At 36.8% G+C, this 6,000-nt stretch overlaps 1 protein-coding gene across 2 annotated transcripts in view; it reads left to right on the top strand.

The window, feature by feature from the left end:
- LOC140142867 (uncharacterized) overlaps window positions 1-5,666 on the top strand; it is a 29,818-nt gene extending 24,152 nt beyond the window's left edge. For both annotated transcript variants that reach the window (XR_011857595.1, XM_072164888.1), the window contains one exon: window positions 1-5,666. This exon is cut by the window's left edge and continues 1,144 nt beyond it. The gene's annotated coding sequence lies outside the window, so the exon portion shown is untranslated.
- Window positions 5,667-6,000: the final 334 nt, after the last annotated feature.

Below are 6,000 nucleotides of genomic sequence, written 5' to 3'. Positions count from 1 at the left end.
AAACAAAAACTGAAAAAACGACGACCAGTGACTTTTTGAAGGCATCCATGATTATTGTGGACAACAAATACATATGTTTCATAGTATTACATTATAGTGGGTTTCTTTTGGTCTTCGCATATTGAGTTGTATGGAGTGGAAAGACATGGCATTTTTTGAAATATTATCATAGTATTGTAGATTAAATCAAAACAGGTTGTATGAAAGTAAATGGTTTAGACATTTTCGTGTTTGAGTGATGCTGGTCCATAATGGGTCCATGTTCGAGCGTCATTGTGCAATTGATTTAAGAGCATTTTTATCGATGTATTCTATCAAAAACTCTATTAGCCTTCAAAAGGATCCAAGTTGTTCTGGAAACAAACTTATTTATGTAAATTGGACAGCCATCGCATAATGAAAGACGCTAGAAACACACTAGAAACACACTAGAAATTCACTAGAAACACTGAAAATGAATGCTACTGATGATCGCTCAAGGTTTCATGGATTTTTAAAGAAACAAATAGGTACCAATGCGAATATGCTAATTCAATTGAGAGAATAATATTCTTGGGTTTCATTATTTGCAGGGATATGCTACTCGAACTTGAACTCAATCCTGCGCTTATAAACTTACGAATTAACTGATTAGATCATAATAATCATTGTTAAATTTGGGGTTGCCACACGTCTGCAGACGAACCGCAGATCCGAATCTCCGGCCCCAAATTAAATTTGATTGTTTTGCCCGAGGATGGTTTTACTTGCATCCCTGCATAAAATGAAGTTCCTCTATTATAGTCCATTTGGATTCCTCGAGACAGTGACGTCAGTGAGTGTGCAGTGTGCGTTGACTCAAATAACTGGCGTGTACATCTGTAGTACACGCGCGAGGTAACAGCGACAAAGTGCTGACGTCACACCCTCGAGGAAGCCAATTTATGCATACGTGTGTCTATAATATCGGTCTGACGTCCGTGCAGGACCCTACATTGCCCAACACTATACGCCAATAATGGTCGTCGTATTGCCAGAGGCACAGTTAACTTTCAATCTACATTCACAGGTAAATGTACAAATATAATGAGATAATATAGATGAGGGTTTGCAATCCTAGTGAGATCATACGATGATCTGACAGTAATACACAGTACAGTTTTCGCGCCATATGACACATGTCAACACCACATCCTTGGTCAGTCTGGCTGCACCACTGTTGTTGTTATCGTACTTTTTTGTTATTGAGTATAATTTAGATTCTATAAACAATTTATATAAATGTAATGTATGGGGTTATCTTCATAGTGTGTTAAATCAAGGTAACGACGCGATTTGCCACTAGCAAATAGCGATTTATTGCATGCCTACGTTACGGTCCCTTGCCACTGCATTATACTTTTGAAATCCGTTCACGCAGGGCTGTCAACTTTTTGGAATTGCTTGGCGTAAGACAGAGCCGTACCAGGATTTGTCGATTACAATGTTCATTTTGACCCATGATTATTTGAGCCATGGCCTTCGAGAATGTGAAAAGCAGGGTGGGGTGGCGGGGGGATGGTAGGGACAATGAATTATTTTGACGATGCGTAAGATTTTACTAATTTTCAAGCATTTTGCGTAAGATTTACTACCTAGGAGTGAGATTATACTACCTTGGCGTGAGACCGTGAGAAATTGACCCAATGCGTGAGACTCACGGCCAATGCGTGAGAGTTGACAGCCCTGGTTCACGGTATGACTTGCATACGTCTCGTGGCGTTACTACATGTACTATGGGTACCGGTATTGGCCAATTGCAACCTCTGAAAACAGCTGTGCTGTGATTGATGTACAGCATATCCACAATCACCACACAATATGTAGATTGAATATACATTGCCATATCGAAAGTGTGACTATCTACTTCCCGGACTTGTTGTCTTTCTTTGTAATGTATGGTTCGGGCGCGGGTTTGGGTTGTTTGCTACCCTAGGCACCAGGACATGGCTGGAGCCAGACATGACATGAAGATATCCCCATCATACAAGGAAAAGTTGTGTGCACCATACAGCAAAGGAATATACCTAAGTGCCTACAGTGTATTATAGAGCAATTGTGTAGCGAATGCGCATCCTTAAAATATGTTTATAATGATTGTACAATGTATGTCTACCTTGTATTTATAGCAAAGAATGAATACTTATGGTACTATCATCGTGAATATAAGTGCCATAAAATTGAAGCTTCTGTGTGGACAATTACTGGAATAATTATCGCAATTATGATCGCACCTATGCTGAAATATCGCAATTTACTGAAATAATAAACGCAATTAGCTATTATTGATTTTGTATTAAGTTTGAATATGTTTAGGAATGCACGATGTGAATTTGTTGGGACATGCATTTCTGCATTATTATTTTTTATGATTTGATGATTTGTCTCAAGTAATGCCGAAATGTCGAGCTGATGGCATTACCAAAATCTGCAGTGTTTTGGCACAAATTATCATTGCCGAAATATCATCAGACTTCTGCAAGCGAACTGGGTAGTGAAATAAACCATGGTATATGTCGCATCGATTCTAATTTCAAACTATGCACAGAATATCACCTCATCGGCATATCATATCGGTAGAGGTACTTCGGCAACCTGCCCTCCTCCCCAGTGCCCGTTGAGCTTGCGCGCATTCACGGCTTCGGCTGAAGATAATCTCTTGGTAGTTTAATCTCCAATTATGCACTCGCTACAGTTCAAATAGTAACACTGCTGATTTGGTATTAATAATCTGGTAATGTCAAACTCTGGTAATGACAAATTCTAATAAACCAAAATAGATACCATCAAATATCAAAAGGCCACGCTATCGATTTGAAAATTAAGCTTATAATTAATACTTAATTAAGCTTAGTATACAGCAGTCAGAAGCCCGAGTCAGAAGTCCCAATAGTTTTTTGAAGAACAGAGTTTTAAAAGTACATGCAGTGTTCTAATGTCTTGCTGCCAGTGGGAATATTATATTTGTAGCTGTGTTATGTCGAAACGTTTGCTTGCCGAATCCATTTGCGCTACCGAAATATCATCATGTCAGCGTATTTTATAGCATTGACGAGATGCCATATTTTGCCAAGACAGGAGACAACCTGTGTTATGTTAAGGCACCTGCATCAAACGTCAGAATACCGAAATATCGGCATTTCGACAATGTTATTTCATTTCGGCAAGTGCGAGGTTGTTGCCTTTAGGTCTTTCGTCAAAATGGCACAATCTTTCAAGAAATTCGTGCCAAAATTCGGTAGCGAGCTTGTTTCGACATGACAGCGGTCATACTTTTTTGCGAAAAGACAATGATTTTATACAGGTATATGGCGGGTTATTTGTATTAAAATAGACTACGAACATGCAAGAATACATAAGCAGTAACAACGCAACACACTCTAAACAAAAATATATTAGAAAGTCATCTCAGCTTTTGGAGGCAACGTGGTGCAGAAAAGAAGGACTCAGATTCGATCTTACATCATCAACACGGTGCAGAATTTTGAAGCATCTCCTCTAGTTGTTTTTGCGTCATGTTTTGTGTACTATTATTTTAATGACCTGATATTTGCTGAAATAATTTGTATCTTGTAAGCAATATGTATGACGGTGTCATCTACAGGCAGTGTTGTAAGAACACTGCATGTACAGGTTGAGTCAAAATGATCTGTCCCAAACTTTACTAGTTTATTTCGGGAATCGTGGACACCCCGAATTACATTACACTGCAGTTGATAGAGTGTTGTATTTATTCTTGACTATAACTTTTGAATTTTCGAAATTTGTTATTTTAATCAACAGATCATTATGACTCATCCTGTAGAAAGAAATCTGTTATTTAATACAATAGATATATGTAAATAATTCAAACAATAGATATATGTAAATAATTAACACGTAGTTCTAATGCAGGAGGCATACTTTTGTGATCTAAGGAGTAGTAATAAATAGTGAAATTGAGGTATATTTAATTTTTCATTTTTATACCAAAATCGGCTAAAAAAGGAGGAGGGGAGCTTTATTGTTATTACCAGAGGCCCAACAATGAAACCCCTAATTTTAATTCTCATAAAACGATAAAGCAGTGTTATATCTCTCTCAGCTCAGTTAAAGGGACATTTCGTGATCTTTAGCCTCATCCTTCACTTTTCTATTAAAAAAAAGTTGAGATTTTTATACCACTGGAAACCTCTGGCTACATAATGTTTGTGTGCTAACAAAATCTTACAGATTCATTCGCCTAGCAAAAATATCGTCAAATTTTGTTGTATTTACGTTCTGTTAACAGAACGAAATTACAGTACAGTGGCCCGTGGTGCAATGTAATATCATGCATAACTCGCCAAACATACCATAAAAAGAGGATGCCGGATGCTAGAATTAAAAAAAAACTCCTTTAAACTTGTGTTAATATAATAGATATAAAACTCAAATACAATAGCGTGCTGTTAATGAAGTGAAAGAAGAATGGAGGAAGTGTATAGTGCCAAGCACTTTTAGGAAATGGAAATGGAAAAGGAAAATCAACACAACAGGGTGAGACAGAGGCTTGTTACACATTTATGCTGCTTGTTTAACATTATTGAGTAAATAGGTGAATATTTTGTAGTAATCAGTAATTATACTATAATTGTGGATGTACATTTTATTTATTTTTGCGCAACTAACATATTTTTTCGCTACAAAGTATAAACAATTACAGTTGAGCGGTAGTCAATAGTGTGTAATGTTTCAGTGTTTCTTTGTTCCAGGGTTCGATGCGTAAGCCTCTTCCCTAGTACTTGTTTGATCAGGCTGGTAGGTAAGCATCAAACCCTAACCGGCATGAGTACTACAAAATACTAAACAACTTCACTGCGCGTGCGTGCACCTCACGGGATGTGATGACACAATCACACCCTTAGTGATATGTAGGCACGCTTCCTTTGGCCCGGCCAGTGAAATACCCGTGTATTTAAGTGTCGGCGACCTAGTGCTTGGCAGGCGAGGGGTCTCGGGTTCGAATCCGCCCAGAGCAAACAACTTCTTTCCTTCTTTTCTCTCTTCCTTCCTTCCTTCTTTCCCTTCCAGTCGCCCAAAAGCACTATCCGAAAGTCTGGGGTTCAAGTCCCTGCACAGGCAGGTATATGTCCGGAGATTTTTCTGTAGCTTATCTTATTGTTTTAAATGTGCTAGTGTGCGATGCGTGGTTCCTCGTTCCCTGCATATAACCAATAGCTACTCTTTATCAAACCTGCATGCCTGTTCTTTCCAAGCTGCTGAAATATTTATTACGATGTTACCTTTTTGAATGTCTTTGTTCTAAATTACGCATGTGCATAGGGTATAATTTTGAAATAATATCGTAGGTAGCTTAAAATTTTTTAAACGTATTATGTTATTTACATTTTCACGAAGAAACCTGTGTTAAAAAGTGTGTCGAAAAGAGTTTTTCGCAAAAAAGATTTTCACTTCTCTGTCCTGGAAATTGGTACCATAATTTGTTTCCTCCTACCTTTTTTCTATTGTTTTATTAAGCTACGTTGTTTTCCTGTCAAATAATAATGTTAACCTGTTAAAACAACAAAACTAATGTAAAGTTTGACAGAAATTTGTCATGGGTCAATATTGTTTTTATAAACAGCTTGAATGTGCAATAAATGTTGATTTCTTTTGTAAACTGTGAATGGAACTTTGTTTATTATGTTGTTTATTAATTTGTTTTATCAAAGTGCTAGGTTGATTTGAATAATGTAAAAACTAGAAAATTCTATCCCAATTGACCAGTAAATAAATAATAATAAGTTTCGGTATTATTATAAATCCAGGTACTAACCGTTCGTTCATTTTCCTATCTCTTTTTACTTAGAGTAAAAACTAAAAACACACAATTTGTTTTATTCTGTTATGATTTAATTAGAATGTAAACTCAAAATAACTATTTTATTAGTATCTAAACAGCAAAAGAAAAGTAGTAACAAGTCGATTTTTTCTCATTAAATTATAGTTTGTTATCTTTAT

This window comes from Amphiura filiformis, chromosome 20 (genome assembly GCF_039555335.1).
Source record: "Amphiura filiformis chromosome 20, Afil_fr2py, whole genome shotgun sequence".
Taxonomy (NCBI): Eukaryota; Metazoa; Echinodermata; class Ophiuroidea; order Amphilepidida; family Amphiuridae; genus Amphiura; species Amphiura filiformis.
The sequence above is the reverse complement of the archived record's forward strand: the minus strand, read 5'-3'. Positions and strand labels throughout refer to the sequence as shown.